Source organism: Anopheles moucheti, unplaced genomic scaffold, assembly GCF_943734755.1.
Source record: "Anopheles moucheti unplaced genomic scaffold, idAnoMoucSN_F20_07 scaffold_16_ctg1, whole genome shotgun sequence".
In the NCBI taxonomy this organism is placed as follows: Eukaryota; Metazoa; Arthropoda; class Insecta; order Diptera; family Culicidae; genus Anopheles; species Anopheles moucheti.
The window spans coordinates 1,940,281-1,961,172 of NW_026453626.1; positions in this window are offsets into that span (position 1 = coordinate 1,940,281).

Sequence of the window (20,892 nt, forward strand, 5' to 3'; positions counted from 1 at the left end):
AAGTACAAAGTTTGGATTGTATATCTGATGGACATCGCAAACCACAACTTTTGTATGAAATAGTCACTATTCTTGACGCTGCATACAAAAGTACCAAGTTTGGATTGGATATTTGATGGACATCGCAAACCACAACTTTTGTATGGAAAAGTCACTATTCTTGACGCTGCATACAAAAGTACAAAGTTTGGATTGTATATCTGATGGACATCGCAAACCACAACTTTTGTATGAAATAGTCACTATTCTTGACGCTGCATACAAAAGTACCAAGTTTGGATTGGATATTTGATGGACATCGCAAACCACAACTTTTGTATGGAAAAGTCACTATTCTTGACGCTGCATACATAAGTACTAAGTTTGGATTGTATATTTGATGGACATCGCAAACCACAACTTTTGTATGAAAAAGTCACTATTCTTGACGCTGCATACAAAAGTACCAAGTTTGGATTGTATATTTGATGAACATCGCAAACCACAACTTTTGTATGAAAAAGTCACTATTCTTGACGCTGCATACAAAAGTACCAAGTTTGGATTGTATATTTGATGGACATCGCAAACCCCAACTTTTGTATTAAAAAGTCACTATTCTTGACGCTGCATACAAAAGTACCAAGTTTGGATTGGATATTTGATGGACATCGCAAACCACAACTTTTGTATGGAAAAGTCACTATTTTTGACGCTGCATACAAAAGTACCAAGTTTGGATTGGATATTTGATGGACATCGCAAACCACAACTTTTGTATGAAAAAGTCACTATTCTTGACGCTGCATACAAAAGTACCAAGTTTGGATTGGATATTTGATGGACATCGCAAACCACAACTTTTGTACGAAAAAGTCACTATTCTTGACGCTGCATACAAAAGTACCAAGTTTGGATTGGATATTTGATGGACATCGCAAACCACAACTTTTGTATGAAAAAGTCACTATTCTTGACGCTGCATACAAAAGTACCAAGTTTGGATTGGATATTTGATGGACATCGCAAACCACAACTTTTGTACGAAAAAGTCACTATTCTTGACGCTGCATACAAAAGTACCAAGTTTGGATTGGATATTTGATGGACATCGCAAACCACAACTTTTGTATGGAAAAGTCACTATTCTTGACGCTGCATACAAAAGTACCAAGTTTGGATTGGATATTTGATGGACATCGCAAACCACAACTTTTGTATGGAAAAGTCACTATTCTTGACGCTGCATACAAAAGTACCAAGTTTGGATTGGATATTTGATGGACATCGCAAACCACAACTTTTGTATGAAAAAGTCACTATTCTTGACGCTGCATACAAAAGTACCAAGTTTGGATTGTATATTTGATGGACATCGCAAACCACAACTTTTGTATGGAAAAGTCACTATTTTTGACGCTGCATACAAAAGTACCAAGTTTGGATTGGATATTTGATGGACATCGCAAACCACAACTTTTGTATGAAAAAGTCACTATTCTTGACGCTGCATACAAAAGTACCAAGTTTGGATTGGATATTTGATGGACATCGCAAACCACAACTTTTGTACGAAAAAGTCACTATTCTTGACGCTGCATACAAAAGTACCAAGTTTGGATTGGATATTTGATGGACATCGCAAACCACACCTTTTGTATGAAAAAGTCACTATTCTTGACGCTGCATACAAAAGTACCAAGTTTGGATTGTATATTTGATGGACATCGCAAACCACAACTTTTGTATGGAAAAGTCACTATTTTTGACGCTGCATACAAAAGTACCAAGTTTGGATTGGATATTTGATGGACATCGCAAACCACAACTTTTGTACGAAAAAGTCACTATTCTTGACGCTGCATACAAAAGTACCAAGTTTGGATTGTATATTTGATGGACATCGCAAACCACAACTTTTGTATGAAAAAGTCACTATTCTTGACGCTGCATACAAAAGTACCAAGTTTGGATTGTATATTTGATGGACATCGCAAACCACAACTTTTGTATGAAAAAGTCACTATTCTTGACGCTGCATACAAAAGTACCAAGTTTGGATTGTATATTTGATGGACATCGCAAACCACAACTTTTGTACGAAAAAGTCACTATTTTTGACGCTGCATACAAAAGTACCAAGTTTGGATTGGATATTTGATGGACATCGCAAACCACAACTTTTGTACGAAAAAGTCACTATTCTTGACGCTGCATACAAAAGTACCAAGTTTGGATTGGATATTTGATGGACAACGCAAACCACAACTTTTGTATGAAAAAGTCACTATTCTTGACGCTGCATACAAAAGTACCAAGTTTGGATTGTATATTTGATGGACATCGCAAACCACAACTTTTGTATGGAAAAGTCACTATTTTTGACGCTGCATACAAAAGTACCAAGTTTGGATTGTATATTTGATGGACATCGCAAACCACAACTTTTGTACGAAAAAGTCACTATTCTTGACGCTGCATACAAAAGTACCAAGTTTGGATTGTATATTTGATGGACAACGCAAACCACAACTTTTGTATGAAAAAGTCACTATTCTTGACGCTGCTTTCATAAGTACCAAGTTTGGATTGTATATTTGATGGACATCGCAAACCACAACTTTTGTATGAAAAAGTCACTATTCTTGACGCTGCATACAAAAGTACCAAGTTTGGATTGTAAATTTGATGGACATCGCAAACCACAACTTTTGTATGAAAAAGTCACTATTCTTGACGCTGCATACAAAAGTACCAAGTTTGGATTGTATATTTGATGGACATCGCAAACCACAACTTTTGTACGAAAAAGTCACTATTCTTGACGCTGCATACAAAAGTACCAAGTTTGGATTGCATATTTGATGGACATTGCAAACCACAACTTTTGTACGAAAAAGTCACTATTCTTGACGCTGCATACAAAAGTACCAAGTTAAGAGTGTATATTTGATGAACATCGCAAACCACAACTTTTGTACGAAAAAGTCACTTTTAGTGAAGGTGCATACAAAAGTACTAAGTTTGGATTGCATATTTGATGGACATTGCAAACCACAACTTTTGTACGAAAAAGTCACTATTCATGACGCTGCATACAAAAGTACCAAGTTTGGATTGTATATTTGATGGACATCGTAAACCACAACTTTTGAACGAAAAAGTCACTATTCTTGACGCTGCATACAAAAGTACCAAGTTTGGATTGTATATTTGATGGACATCGCAAACCACAACTTTTGTACGAAAAAGCCACTATTCTTGACGCTGCATACAAAAGTACCAAGTTTGGATTGTATATTTGATGGACATCGCAAACCACAACTTTTGTACGAAAAAGTCACTATTCTTGACGCTGCATACAAAAGTACCAAGTTTGGATTGCATATTTGATGGACATCGCAAGCCACAACTTTTGTAGGAAAAAGTCACTATTCTTGACGCTGCATACAAAAGTACCAAGTTTGGATTGTATATTTGATGGACATCGCAAACCACAACTTTTGTATGAAAAAGTCACTATTCATGACGCTGCATACAAAAGTACCAAGTTTGGATTGTATATTTGATGGACATTGCAAACCACAACTTTTGTATGAAAAAGTCACTATTCTTGACGCTGCATTCAAAAGTACCAAGTTTGGATTGTATATTTGATGGACATCATAAACCACAACTTTTGTACGAAAAAGTCACTATTCTTGATGCTGCATACAAAAGTACCAAGTTAAGAGTGTATATTTGATGGACATCGCAAACCACATTTTTTGTATGAAAAAGTCACTATTTTTGACGCTGCATACAAAAGTACCAAATTTGGATTGTATATTTGATGGACATCGCAAACCACAACTTTTGTATGAAAAAGTCAATATTCTTGACGCTGCATACAAAAGTACCAAGTTTGGATTTTATATTTGATGGACATCGCAAACCACAACTTTAGTATGAAAAAGTCAATATTCTTGACGCTGCATACAAAAGTACCAAGTTTGGATTGTATATTTGATGGACATCATAAACCACAACTTTAGTATGAAAAAGTCACTATTCTTGATGCTGCATACAAAAGTACCAAGTTAAGAGTGTATATTTGATCAACATCGCAAACCACATTTTTTGTATGAAAAAGTCACTATTCTTGACGCTGCATACAAAAGTACCAAATTTGGATTGTATATTTGATGGACATCGTAAACCACAACTTTTGTACGAAAAAGTCACTATTCATGACGCTGCATACAAAAGTACCAAGTTTGGATTGTATATTTGATGGACATCGCAAACCACAACTTTTGTACGAAAAAGTCACTATTCTTGACGCTGCATACAAAAGTACCAAGTTTGGATTGCATATTTGATGGACATTGCAAACCACAACTTTTGTACGAAAAAGTCACTATTCATGACGCTGCATACAAAAGTACCAAGTTTGGATTGTATATTTGATGGACATCGCAAACCACAACTTTTGTACGAAAAAGTCACTATTCATGACGCTGCATACAAAAGTACCAAGTTTGGATTGTATTTTTGATGGACATCGTAAACCACAACTTTTGTACGAAAAAGTCACTATTCATGACGCTGCATACAAAAGTACCAAGTTTGGATTGTATTTTTGATGGACATCGTAAACCACAACTTTTGTACGAAAAAGTCACTATTCTTGACGCTGCATACAAAAGTACCAAATTTGGATTGTATATTTGATGGACATCGCAAACCACAACTTTAGTATGAAAAAGTCAATATTCTTGACGCTGCATACAAAAGTACCAAATTTGGATTGTATATTTGATGGACATCGCAAATCACAACTTTTGTACGAAAAAGTCACTATTCTTGACGCTGCATACAAAAGTACCAAGTTTGGATTGCATATTTGATGGACATTGCAAACCACAACTTTTGTACGAAAAAGTCACTATTCATGACGCTGCATACAAAAGTACCAAGTTTGGATTGTATATTTGATGGACATCGCAAACCACAACTTTTGTACGAAAAAGTCACTATTCATGACGCTGCATACAAAAGTACCAAGTTTGGATTGTATTTTTGATGGACATCGTAAACCACAACTTTTGTACGAAAAAGTCACTATTCTTAACGCTGCATACAAAAGTACCAAGTTTGGATTGTATATTTGATGGACATCGCAAACCACAACTTTTGTACGAAAAAGTCACTATTCATGACGCTGCATACAAAAGTACCAAGTTTGGATTGTATATTTGATGGACATCGCAAACCACAACTTTTGTACGAAAAAGTCACTATTCATGACGCTGCATACAAAAGTACCAAGTTTGGATTGTATATTTGATGGACATCGTAAACCACAACTTTTGTACGAAAAAGTCACTATTCATGACGCTGCATACAAAAGTACCAAGTTTGGATTGTATTTTTGATGGACATCGTAAACCACAACTTTTGTACGAAAAAGTCACTATTCATGACGCTGCATACAAAAGTACCAAGTTTGGATTGTATTTTTGATGGACATCGTAAACCACAACTTTTGTACGAAAAAGTCACTATTCTTAACGCTGCATACAAAAGTACCAAGTTTGGATTGTATATTTGATGGACATCGCAAACCACAACTTTTGTACGAAAAAGTCACTATTCATGACGCTGCATACAAAAGTACCAAGTTTGGATTGTATATTTGATGGACATCGCAAACCACAACTTTTGTACGAAAAAGTCACTATTCATGACGCTGCATACAAAAGTACCAAGTTTGGATTGTATTTTTGATGGACATCGTAAACCACAACTTTTGTACGAAAAAGTCACTATTCATGACGCTGCATACAAAAGTACCAAGTTTGGATTGTATTTTTGATGGACATCGTAAACCACAACTTTTGTACGAAAAAGTCACTATTCTTGACGCTGCATACAAAAGTACCAAATTTGGATTGTATATTTGATGGACATCGCAAACCACAACTTTAGTATGAAAAAGTCAATATTCTTGACGCTGCATACAAAAGTACCAAGTTTGGATTGTATATTTGATGGACATCGTAAACCACAACTTTTGTACGAAAAAGTCACTATTCTTGACGCTGCATACAAAAGTACCAAATTTGGATTGTATATTTGATGGACATCGCAAACCACAACTTTAGTATGAAAAAGTCACTATTCATGACGCTGCATACAAAAGTACCAAGTTTGGATTGTATTTTTGATGGACATCGTAAACCACAACTTTTGTACGAAAAAGTCACTATTCATGACGCTGCATACAAAAGTACCAAGTTTGGATTGTATTTTTGATGGACATCGTAAACCACAACTTTTGTACGAAAAAGTCACTATTCTTGACGCTGCATACAAAAGTACCAAATTTGGATTGTATATTTGATGGACATCGCAAACCACAACTTTAGTATGAAAAAGTCAATATTCTTGACGCTGCATACAAAAGTACCAAGTTTGGATTGTATATTTGATGGACATCGTAAACCACAACTTTTGTACGAAAAAGTCACTATTCTTAACGCTGCATACAAAAGTACCAAGTTTGGATTGTATATTTGATGGACATCGCAAACCACAACTTTTGTACGAAAAAGTCACTATTCATGACGCTGCATACAAAAGTACCAAGTTTGGATTGTATTTTTGATGGACATCGTAAACCACAACTTTTGTACGAAAAAGTCACTATTCATGACGCTGCATACAAAAGTACCAAGTTTGGATTGTATATTTGATGGACATCGCAAACCACAACTTTTGTACGAAAAAGTCACTATTCATGACGCTGCATACAAAAGTACCAAGTTTGGATTGTATTTTTGATGGACATCGTAAACCACAACTTTTGTACGAAAAAGTCACTATTCATGACGCTGCATACAAAAGTACCAAGTTTGGATTGTATTTTTGATGGACATCGTAAACCACAACTTTTGTACGAAAAAGTCACTATTCTTGACGCTGCATACAAAAGTACCAAATTTGGATTGTATATTTGATGGACATCGCAAACCACAACTTTAGTATGAAAAAGTCAATATTCTTGACGCTGCATACAAAAGTACCAAGTTTGGATTGTATATTTGATGGACATCGCAAACCACAACTTTTGTACGAAAAAGTCACTATTCTTGACGCTGCATACAAAAGTACCAAGTTTGGATTGCATATTTGATGGACATTGCAAACCACAACTTTTGTACGAAAAAGTCACTATTCATGACGCTGCATACAAAAGTACCAAGTTTGGATTGTATATTTGATGGACATCGCAAACCACAACTTTTGTACGAAAAAGTCACTATTCATGACGCTGCATACAAAAGTACCAAGTTTGGATTGTATTTTTGATGGACATCGTAAACCACAACTTTTGTACGAAAAAGTCACTATTCTTAACGCTGCATACAAAAGTACCAAGTTTGGATTGTATATTTGATGGACATCGCAAACCACAACTTTTGTACGAAAAAGCCACTATTCTTGACGCTGCATACAAAAGTACCAAGTTTGGATTGCATATTTGATGGACATTGCAAACCACAACTTTTGTACGAAAAAGTCACTATTCTTGACGCTGCATACAAAAGTACCAAGTTTGGATTGTATATTTGATGGACATCGCAAACCACAACTTTTGTACGAAAAAGTCACTATTCATGACGCTGCATACAAAAGTACCAAGTTTGGATTGTATTTTTGATGGACATCGTAAACCACAACTTTTGTACGAAAAAGTCACTATTCTTGACGCTGCATACAAAAGTACCAAATTTGGATTGTATATTTGATGGACATCGCAAACCACAACTTTAGTATGAAAAAGTCAATATTCTTGACGCTGCATACAAAAGTACCAAATTTGGATTGTATATTTGATGGACATCGCAAATCACAACTTTTGTACGAAAAAGTCACTATTCTTGACGCTGCATACAAAAGTACCAAGTTAAGAGTGTATATTTGATGGACATCGCAAACCACAACTTTTGTATGAAAAAGTCAATATTCTTGACGCTGCATACAAAAGTACCAAGTTTGGATTTTATATTTGATGGACATCGCAAACCACAACTTTAGTATGAAAAAGTCAATATTCTTGACGCTGCATACAAAAGTACCAAGTTTGGATTGGATATTTGATGGACATCGCAAACCACAACTTTAGTATGAAAAAGTCAATATTCTTGACGCTGCATACAAAAGTACCAAATTTGGATTGTATATTTGATGGACATCGCAAATCACAACTTTTGTACGAAAAAGTCACTATTCTTGACGCTGCATTCAAAAGTACCAAGTTTGGATTGTATATTTGATGGACATCATAAACCACAACTTTTGTACGAAAAAGTCACTATTCTTGATGCTGCATACAAAAGTACCAAGTTAAGAGTGTATATTTGATGAACATCGCAAACCACATTTTTTGTATGAAAAAGTCACTATTCTTGACGCTGCATACAAAAGTACCAAATTTGGATTGTATATTTGATGGACATCGCAAACCACAACTTTAGTATGAAAAAGTCAATATTCTTGACGCTGCATACAAAAGTACCAAATTTGGATTGTATATTTGATGGACATCGCAAATCACAACTTTTGTACGAAAAAGTCACTATTCTTGATGCTGAATACAAAAGTACCAAGTTAAGAGTGTATATTTGATCAACATCGCAAACCACATTTTTTGTATGAAAAAGTCACTATTCTTGACGCTGCATACAAAAGTACCAAATTTGGATTGTATATTTGATGGACATCGCAAACCACAACTTTAGTATGAAAAAGTCAATATTCTTGACGCTGCATACAAAAGTACCAAATTTGGATTGTATATTTGATGGACATCGCAAATCACAACTTTTGTACGAAAAAGTCACTATTCTTGACGCTGCATTCAAAAGTACCAAGTTTGGATTGTATATTTGATGGACATCGCAAACCACAACTTTTGTATGAAAAAGTCAATATTCTTGACGCTGCATACAAAAGTACCAAGTTTGGATTTTATATTTGTTGGACATCGCAAACCACAACTTTAGTATGAAAAAGTTAATATTCTTGACGCTGCATTCATAAGTACCAAGTTTGGATTGTATATTTGACGGACATCATAAACCACAACTTTTGTACGAAAAAGTCACTATTCTTGATGCTGCATACAAAAGTACCAAGTTAAGAGTGTATATTTGATCAACATCGCAAACCACATTTTTTGTATGAAAAAGTCACTATTCTTGACGCTGCATACAAAAGTACCAAATTTGGATTGTATATTTGATGGACATCGCAAACCACAACTTTAGTATGAAAAAGTCAATATTCTTGACGCTGCATACAAAAGTACCAAATTTGGATTGTATATTTGATGGACATCGCAAATCACAACTTTTGTACGAAAAAGTCACTTTTCTTGACGCTGCATTCAAAAGTACCAAGTTTGGATTGTATATTTGATGGACATCGCAAACCACAACTTTTGTATGAAAAAGTCAATATTCTTGACGCTGCATACAAAAGTACCAAATTTGGATTGTATATTTGATCAACATCGCAAACCACAACTTTAGTATGAAAAAGTCAATATTCTTGACGCTGCATACAAAAGTACCAAGTTTGGATTGTATATTTGATGAACATCGCAAACCACATTTTTTGTATGAAAAAGTCACTATTCTTGACGCTGCATACAAAAGTACCAAATTTGGATTGTATATTTGATCAACATCGCAAACCACAACTTTAGTATGAAAAAGTCAATATTCTTGACGCTGCATACAAAAGTACCAAGTTTGGATTGTATATTTGATGGACATCGCAAACCACAACTTTAGTATGAAAAAGTCAATATTCTTGACGCTGCATACAAAAGTACCAAGTTTGGATTGTATATTTGATGAACATCACAAACCACAACTTTTGTACGAAAAAGTCACTATTCTTGATGCTGCATACAAAAGTACCAAGTTAAGAGTGTATATTTGATGAACATCGCAAACCACATTTTTTGTATGAAAAAGTCACTATTCTTGACGCTGCATACAAAAGTACCAAATTTGGATTGTATATTTGATCAACATCGCAAACCACATTTTTTGTATGAAAAAGTCACTATTCTTGACGCTGCATACAAAAGTACCAAGTTTGGATTGTATATTTGATGGACATCATAAACCACAACTTTAGTATGAAAAAGTCAATATTCTTGACGCTGCATACAAAAGTACCAAGTTTGGATTGTATATTTGATGAACATCACAAACCACAACTTTTGTACGAAAAAGTCACTATTCTTGATGCTGCATACAAAAGTACCAAGTTAAGAGTGTATATTTGATGAACATCGCAAACCACATTTTTTGTATGAAAAAGTCACTATTCTTGACGCTGCATACAAAAGTACCAAATTTGGATTGTATATTTGATCAACATCGCAAACCACAACTTTAGTATGAAAAAGTCAATATTCTTGACGCTGCATACAAAAGTACCAAGTTTGGATTGTATATTTGATGGACATCATAAACCACAACTTTAGTATGAAAAAGTCAATATTTTTGACGCTGCATACAAAAGTACCAAGTTTGGATTGTATATTTGATGGACATCGCAAACCACAACTTTAGTATGAAAAAGTCACTATTCTTGACGCTGCATTCAAAAGAACCAAGTTTGGATTGTATATTTGATGGACATCGCAAACCACAACTTTTGTATGAAAAAGTCACTATTCTTGACGCTGCATACAAAAGTACCAAGTTTGGATTGTATATTTGATGGACATCATAAACCACAACTTTAGTATGAAAAAGTCAATATTCTTGACGCTGCATACAAAAGTACCAAGTTTGGATTGTATATTTGATGAACATCGCAAACCACAACTTTAGTATGAAAAAGTCACTATTCTTGACGCTGCATTCAAAAGAACCAAGTTTGGATTGTATATTTGATGGACATCGCAAACCACAACTTTTGTATGAAAAAGTCACTATTCTTGACGCTGCATACAAAAGTACCAAGTTTGGATTGTATATTTGATGGACATCATAAACCACAACTTTAGTATGAAAAAGTCAATATTCTTGACGCTGCATACAAAAGTACCAAGTTTGGATTGTATATTTGATGGACATTGCAAACCACAACTTTTGTATGTAAAAGTCACTATTCTTGACGCTGCATACAAAAGTACCAAGTTTGGATTGTATATTTGATGGACATCATAAACCACAACTTTTGTATGAAAAAGTCACTATTCTTGACGCTGCATACAAAAGTACCAAGTTTGGATTGTATATTTGATGGACATTGCAAACCACAACTTTTGTATGAAAAAGTCACTATTCTTGACGCTGCATACAAAAGTACCAAGTTTGGATTGTATATTTGATGGACATCGCAAACCACAACTTTTGTATGAAAAAGTCACTATTCTTGACGCTGCATACAAAAGTACCAAGTTTGGATTGTATATTTGATGGACATCGCAAACCACAACTTTTGTATGAAAAAGTCACTATTCTTGACGCTGCATACAAAAGTACCAAGTTTGGATTGTATATTTGATGGACATCGCAAACCACAACTTTTGTATGAAAAAGTCAATATTCTTGACGCTGCATACAAAAGTACTAAGTTTGGATTGTATATTTGATGGACATCGCAAACCACAACTTTTGTATGAAAAAGTCACTATTCTTGACGCTGCATACAAAAGTACTAAGTTTGGATGGTATATTTGATGGACATCGCAAACTACAACTTTTGTATGAAAAAGTCACTATTCTTGACGCTGCATACAAAAGTACTAAGTTTGGATTGTATATTTCATGGACATCGCAAAAAACAACTTTTGTATGAAAAAGTCACTATTCTTGACGCTGCATTCAAAAGTACTAAGTTTGGATTGTATATTTGATGAACATCGCAAACCCCAACTTTTGTATGAAAAAGTCACTATTCTTGACGCTGCATACAAAAGTACCAAGTTTGGATTGTATATTTGATGGACATCGCAAACCACAACTTTTGTATGAAAAAGTCACTATTCTTGACGCTGCATACAAAAGTACCAAGTTTGGATTGTATATTTGATGGACATCGCAAACCACAACTTTTGTACGAAAAAGTCACTCTTCTTGACGCTGCATACAAAAGTACCAAGTTTGGATTGTATATTTGATCAACATCGCAAACCACAACTTTAGTATGAAAAAGTCAATATTCTTGACGCTGCATACAAAAGTACCAAGTTTGGATTGTATATTTGATGGACATCGCAAACCACAACTTTAGTATGAAAAAGTCAATATTCTTGACGCTGCATACAAAAGTACCAAGTTTGGATTGTATATTTGATGAACATCACAAACCACAACTTTTGTACGAAAAAGTCACTATTCTTGATGCTGCATACAAAAGTACCAAGTTAAGAGTGTATATTTGATGAACATCGCAAACCACATTTTTTGTATGAAAAAGTCACTATTCTTGACGCTGCATACAAAAGTACCAAATTTGGATTGTATATTTGATCAACATCGCAAACCACATTTTTTGTATGAAAAAGTCACTATTCTTGACGCTGCATACAAAAGTACCAAGTTTGGATTGTATATTTGATGGACATCATAAACCACAACTTTAGTATGAAAAAGTCAATATTCTTGACGCTGCATACAAAAGTACCAAGTTTGGATTGTATATTTGATGAACATCACAAACCACAACTTTTGTACGAAAAAGTCACTATTCTTGATGCTGCATACAAAAGTACCAAGTTAAGAGTGTATATTTGATGAACATCGCAAACCACATTTTTTGTATGAAAAAGTCACTATTCTTGACGCTGCATACAAAAGTACCAAATTTGGATTGTATATTTGATCAACATCGCAAACCACAACTTTAGTATGAAAAAGTCAATATTCTTGACGCTGCATACAAAAGTACCAAGTTTGGATTGTATATTTGATGGACATCATAAACCACAACTTTAGTATGAAAAAGTCAATATTTTTGACGCTGCATACAAAAGTACCAAGTTTGGATTGTATATTTGATGGACATCGCAAACCACAACTTTAGTATGAAAAAGTCACTATTCTTGACGCTGCATTCAAAAGAACCAAGTTTGGATTGTATATTTGATGGACATCGCAAACCACAACTTTTGTATGAAAAAGTCACTATTCTTGACGCTGCATACAAAAGTACCAAGTTTGGATTGTATATTTGATGGACATCATAAACCACAACTTTAGTATGAAAAAGTCAATATTCTTGACGCTGCATACAAAAGTACCAAGTTTGGATTGTATATTTGATGAACATCGCAAACCACAACTTTAGTATGAAAAAGTCACTATTCTTGACGCTGCATTCAAAAGAACCAAGTTTGGATTGTATATTTGATGGACATCGCAAACCACAACTTTTGTATGAAAAAGTCACTATTCTTGACGCTGCATACAAAAGTACCAAGTTTGGATTGTATATTTGATGGACATCATAAACCACAACTTTAGTATGAAAAAGTCAATATTCTTGACGCTGCATACAAAAGTACCAAGTTTGGATTGTATATTTGATGGACATTGCAAACCACAACTTTTGTATGAAAAAGTCACTATTCTTGACGATGCATACAAAAGTACCATGTTTGGATTGTATATTTGATGTACATCGCAAACCACAACTTTTTTTCGCAAAAGTCAATATTCTTGACGCTGCATTCATAAGTACCAAGTTTGTATTGTATATTTGATGTACATCGCAAACCACAACTTTTGTACGAAAAAGTCAATATTCTTGATGCTGCATTCATAAGTACCAAGTTTGGATTGTATGTTTGATGGACATCGCAAACCACAACTTTTGTTTGAAAAAGTCACTATTCTTGACGATGCATACAAAAGTACCATGTTTGGATTGTATATTTGATGGACTTCGCAAACAACAACTTTTGTATGAAAAAGTCACTATTCTTGACGATGCATACAAAAGTACCATGTTTGGATTGTATATTTGATGGACTTCGCAAACCACAACTTTTGTATGAAAAAGTCACTATTCTTGACGCTGCATACAAAAGTACCAAGTTTGGATTGTATATTTGATGTACATCGCAAACCACAACTTTTGTACGCAAAAGTCAATATTCTTGACGCTGCATTCATAAGTACCAAGTTTGTATTGTATATTTGATGTACATCGCAAACCACAACTTTTGTACGAAAAAGTCAATATTCTTGATGCTGCATTCATAAGTACCAAGTTTGGATTGTATGTTTGATGGACATCGCAAACCACAACTTTTGTATGAAAAAGTCACTATTCTTGACGCTGCATACAAAAGTACCAAGTTTGGATTGTATATTTGATGGACATCGCAAACCACAACTTTTGTATGAAAAAGTCACTATTCTTGACGCTGCATTCATAAGTACCAAGTTTGGATTGTATGTTTGATGGACATCGCAAACCACAACTTTTGTATGAAAAAGTCACTATTCTTGACGATGCATACAAAAGTACCATGTTTGGATTGTATATTTGATGGACATCGCAAACCACAACTTTTGTATGAAAATGTCACTATCCTTGACGCTGCATACAAAAGTACCAAGTTTGGATTGGATATTTGATGGACATCGTAAACCACAACTTTTGTATGAAAAAGTCAATATTCTTGACGTTGCATACAAAAGTACCAAGTTTGTATTGTATATTTGATGGACATCGCAAACCACAACTTTTGTACTAAAAAGTCACTATTCTTGACGATGCATACAAAAGTACCATGTTTGGATTGTATATTTGATGGACTTCGCAAACAACAACTTTTGTATGAAAATGTCACTTTTAGTGAAGCTGCATTCAAAAGTACTAAGTTTGGATTGGATATTTGATGAACATCGAAGTTAACAACTTTTGTATGAAAAAGTCACTTTTAGTGAAGCTACGTACAAAAGTACTAAGTTTGGTAGATATTTGATGAATATCGAAGTTAACAACTTTTGTTTGAAAAAGTCACTTTTAGTGAAGCTACGTACAAAAGTACTAAGTTTGGATTGGATATTTGATGAATATCGAAGTTAACAACTTTTGTATGAAAAAGTCACTTTTAGTGAAGCTATGTACAAAAGTACTAAGTTTGGATTGGATATTTGATGAATATCGAAGTTAACAAATTTTGTATGAAAAAGTCACTTTTAGTGAAGCTACGTACAAAAGTACTAAGTTTGGATTGGATATTTGATGAATATCGAAGTTAACAAATTTTGTATGAAAAAGTCACTTTTAGTGAAGCTACGTACAAAAGTACTAAGTTTGGATTGGATATTTGATGAACATCGAAGTTAACAACTTTTGTTTGAAAAAGTCACTTTTAGTGAAGCTACGTACAAAAGTACTAAGTTTGGATTGGATATTTGATGAATATCGAAGTTAACAACTTTTGTATGAAAAAGTCACTTTTAGTGGAGCTACGTACAAAAGTACTAAGTTTGGATTGGATATTTGATGAACATCGAAGTTAACAACTTTTGTATGAAAAAGTCACTTTTAGTGAAGCTACGTACAAAAGTACTAAGTTTGGATTGGATATTTGATGAATATCGAAGTTAACAACTTTTGTATGAAAAAGTCACTTTTAGTGACGCTACGTACAAAAGTACTAAGTTTGGATTGGATATTTGATGAACATCGAAGTTAACAAATTTTGTATGAAAAAGTCACTTTTAGTGACGCTACGTACAAAAGTACTAAGTTTGGATTGGATATTTGATGAATATCGAAGTTAACAACTTTTGTATGAAAAAGTAACTTTTAGTGAAGCAACGTACAAAAGTACTAAGTTTGGATTGGATATTTGATGAACATCGAAGTTAACAACTTTTGTTTGAAAAAGTCACTTTTAGTGAAGCTACGTACAAAAGTACTAAGTTTGGTTTGGATATTTGATGAACATCGAAGTTAACAACTTTTGTATGAAAAAGTCACTTTTAGTGAAGCAACGTACAAAAGTACTAAGTTTGGATTGGATATTTGAGGAATATCGAAGTTAACAACTTTTGTTTGAAAAAGTCACTTTTAGTGAAGCTACGTACAAAAGTACTAAGTTTGGATTGAATATTTGATGAACATCGAAGTTAACAACTTTTGTATGAAAAAGTCACTTTTAGTGAAGTTGCATACAAAAGTACTAAGTTTGGATTGGATATTTGATTAACATCGAAGTTAACAACTTTTGTATGAAAAAGTCACTTTTAGTGAAGCTACGTACAAAAGTACTAAGTTTGGATTGGATATTTGATGAACATCGAAGTTAATAACTTTTGTATGAAAAAGTCACTTTTAGTGAAGCTACGTACAAAAGTACTAAGTTTGGATTGGATATTTGATGAATATCGAAGTTAACAACTTTTGTATGAAAAAGTCACTTTTAGTGAAGCTACGTACAAAAGTACTAAGTTTGGATTGGATATTTGATGAACATCGAAGTTAACAACTTTTGTATGAAAAAGTCTCTTTTAGTGAAGCTACGTACAAAAGTACTAAGTTTGGATTGGATATTTGATGAACATCGAAGTTAACAACTTTTGTATGAAAAAGTCACTTTTAGTGAAGCTGCATACAAAAGTACTAAGTTTGGATTGGATATTTGATGAACATGGAAGTTAACAACTTTTGTATGAAAAAGTCACTTTTAGTGAAGCTACGTACAAAAGTACTAAGTTTGGATTGGATATTTGATGAATATCGAAGTTAACAACTTTTGTATGAAAAAGTCACTTTTAGTGAAGCTGCATACAAAAGTACTAAGTATGGATTGGATATTTGATGAACATCGAAGTTAACAACTTTTGTATGAAAAAGTCACTTTTAGTGAAGTTGCATACAAAAGTACTAAGTTTGGATTGGATATTTGATGAACATGGAAGTTAACAACTTTTGTATGAAAAAGTCACTTTTAGTGAAGCTGCATACAAAAGTACTAAGTATGGATTGGATATTTGATGAACATCGAAGTTAACAACTTTTGTATGAAAAAGTCACTTTTAGTGAAGTTGCATACAAAAGTACTAAGTTTGGATTGGATATTTGATGAACATGGAAGTTAACAACTTTTGTATGAAGTAGTCACTTTTAGTGAAGCTACGTACAAAAGTACTAAGTTTGGATTGGATATTTGATGAACATCGAAGTTAACAACTTTTGTATGAAAAAGTCACTTTTAGTGAAGCTGCATACAAAAGTACTAAGTTTGGATTGTATATTTGATGAACATCGAAGTTAACAACTTTTGTATGAAAAAGTCACTTTTAGTGAAGCTGCATACAAAAGTACTAAGTTTGGATTGGATATTTGATGAACATCGAAGTTAACAACTTTTGTATGAAAAAGTCACTTTTAGTGAAGCTGCATACAAAAGTACTAAGTTTGGATTGGATATTTGATGAACATCGAAGTTAGCAACTTTTGTATGAAAAAGTCACTTTTAGTGAAGCTACGTACAAAAGTACTAAGTTTGGATTGGATATTTGATGAACATCGAAGTCAACAACTTTTGTATGAAAAAGTCACTTTTAGTGAAGCTGCATACAAAAGTACTAAGTTTGGATTGTATATTTGATGAACATCGAAGTTAACAACTTTTGTATGAAAAAGTCACTTTTAGTGAAGCTGCATACAAAAGTACTAAGTTTGGATTGTATATTTGATGAACATCGAAGTTAACAACTTTTGTATGAAAAAGTCACTTTTAGTGAAGCTGCATACAAAAGTACTAAGTATGGATTGGATATTTGATGAACATCGAAGTTAACAACTTTTGTATGAAAAAGTCACTTTTAGTGAAGTTGCATACAAAAGTACTAAGTTTGGATTGGATATTTGATGAACATCGAAGTTAGCAACTTTTGTATGAAAAAGTCACTTTTAGTGAAGCTGCATACAAAAGTACTAAGTTTGGATTGGATATTTGATGAACATCGAAGTTAGCAACTTTTGTATGAAAAAGTCACTTTTAGTGAAGCTGCATACAAAAGTACTAAGTTTGGATTGGATATTTGATGAACATCGAAGTTAACAACTTGTGTATGAAAAAGTCACTTTTAGTGAAGTTGCATACAAAAGTACTAAGTTTGGATTGGATATTTGATGAACATCGAAGTTAACAACTTTTGTATGAAAAAGTCATTATTAGTGAAGCTGCATACAAAAGTATTAAGTTTGGATTGGATATTTGATGAACATCGAAGTTAACAACTTTTGTATGAAAAAGTCACTTTTAGTGAAGCTACGTACAAAAGTACTAAGTTTGGAATGGATATTTGATGAACATCGAAGTTAACAACTTTTGTATGAAAAAGTCACTTTTAGTGAAGCTACGTACAAAAGTACTAAGTTTGGATTGGATATTTGATGAACATCGAAGTCAACAACTTTTGTATGAAAAAGTCACTTTTAGTGAAGCTGCATACAAAAGTACTAAGTTTGGAATGGATATTTGATGAACATCGAAGTTAACAACTTTTGTATGAAAAAGTCACTTTTAGTGAAGTTGCATACAAAAGTACTAAGTTTGGATTGGATATTTGATGAACATCGAAGTTAACAACTTTTGCATGAAAAAGTCACTTTTAGTGAAGCTGCATACAAAAGTACTAAGTTTGGATTGGATATTTGATGAACATCGAAGTCAACAACTTTTGTATGAAAAAGTCACTTTTAGTGAAGCTGCATACAAAAGTACTAAGTTTGGATTGGATATTTGATGAACATCGAAGTTAACAACTTTTGTATGAAAAAGTCACTTTTAGTGAAGTTGCAAACAAAAGTACTAAGTTTGGATTGGATATTTGATGAACATCGAAGTTAACAACTTTTGTATGAAAAAGTCACTTATAGTGAAGCTGCATACAAAAGTACTAAGTTTGGATTGGATATTTGATGAACATCGAAGTTAACAACTTTTGTATGAAAAAGTCACTTTTAGTGAAGCTACGTACAAAAGTATTAAGTTTGGATTGGATATTTGATGAACATCGAAGTTAACAACTTTTGTATGAAAAAGTCACTTTTAGTGAAGCTACGTACAAAAGTACTAAGTTTGGATTGGATATTTGATGAACATCGAAGTTAACAACTTTTGTTTGAAAAAGTCACTTTTAGTGAAGCTACGTACAAAAGTACTAAGTTTGGATTGGATATTTGATTAACATCGAAGTTAACAACTTATGTTTGAAAAAGTCACTTTTAGTGAAGCTACGTACAAAAGTACAAAGTTTGGATTGGATATTTGATGAACATCGAAGTTAACAACTTTTGTATGAAAAAGTCACTTTTAGTGAAGTTGCATACAAAAGTACTAAGTTTGGATTGGATATTTGATGAACATCGAAGTTAACAACTTTTGTATGAAAAAGTCACTTTTAGTGAAGCTACGTACAAAAGTACTAAGTTTGGATTGGATATTTGATTAACATCGAAGTTAACAACTTATGTTTGAAAAAGTCACTTTTAGTGAAGCTACGTACAAAAGTACTAAGTTTGGATTGGATATTTGCTGAACATCGAAGTTAACAACTTTTGTATGAAAAAGTCACTTTTAGTGAAGCTACGTACAAAAGTACTAAGTTTGGATTGGATATTTGATGAACATCGAAGTTAACAACTTTTGTTTGAAAAAGTCACTTTTAGTGAAGCTACGTACAAAAGTACTAAGTTTGGATTGGATATTTGATTAACATCGAAGTTAACAACTTATGTTTGAAAAAGTCACTTTTAGTGAAGCTACGTACAAAAGTACAAAGTTTGGATTGGATATTTGATGAACATCGAAGTTAACAACTTTTGTATGAAAAAGTCACTTTTAGTGAAGTTGCATACAAAAGTACTAAGTTTGGATTGGATATTTGATGAACATCGAAGTTAACAACTTTTGTATGAAAAAGTCACTTTTAGTGAAGCTACGTACAAAAGTATTAAGTTTGGATTGGATATTTGATGAACATCGAAGTTAACAACTTTTGTATGAAAAAGTCACTTTTAGTGAAGCTACGTACAAAAGTACTAAGTTTGGATTGGATATTTGATTAACATCGAAGTTAACAACTTATGTTTGAAAAAGTCACTTTTAGTGAAGCTACGTACAAAAGTACTAAGTTTGGATTGGATATTTGCTGAACATCGAAGTTAACAACTTTTGTATGAAAAAGTCACTTTTAGTGAAGCTACGTACAAAAGTACTAAGTTTGGATTGGATATTTGATTAACATCGAAGTTAACAACTTTTGTTTGAAAAAGTCACTTTTAGTGAAGCTACGTACAAAAGTACTAAGTTTGGATTGGATATTTGATGAATATCGAAGTTAACAACTTTTGTATGAAAAAGTCACTTTTAGTGAAGCTACGTACAAAAGTACTAAGTTTGGATTGGATATTTGATGAACATCGAAGTAAACAACTTTTGTATGAAAAAGTCACTTTTAGTGAAGCTACGTACAAAAGTACTAAGTTTGGATTGGATATTTGATTAACATCGAAGTTAACAACTTATGTTTGAAAAAGTCACTTTTAGTGAAGCTACGTACAAAAGTACTAAGTTTGGATTGGATATTTGCTGAACATCGAAGTTAACAACTTTTGTATGAAAAAGTCACTTTTAGTGAAGCTACGTACAAAAGTACTAAGTTTGGATTGGATATTTGATGAACATCGAAGTTAACAACTTTTGTTTGAAAAAGTCACTTTTAGTGAAGCTACGTACAAAAGTACTAAGTTTGGATTGGATATTTGATTAACATCGAAGTTAACAACTTTTGTTTGAAAAAGTCACTTTTAGTGAAGCTACGTACAAAAGTACTAAGTTTGGATTGGATATTTGATGAACATCGA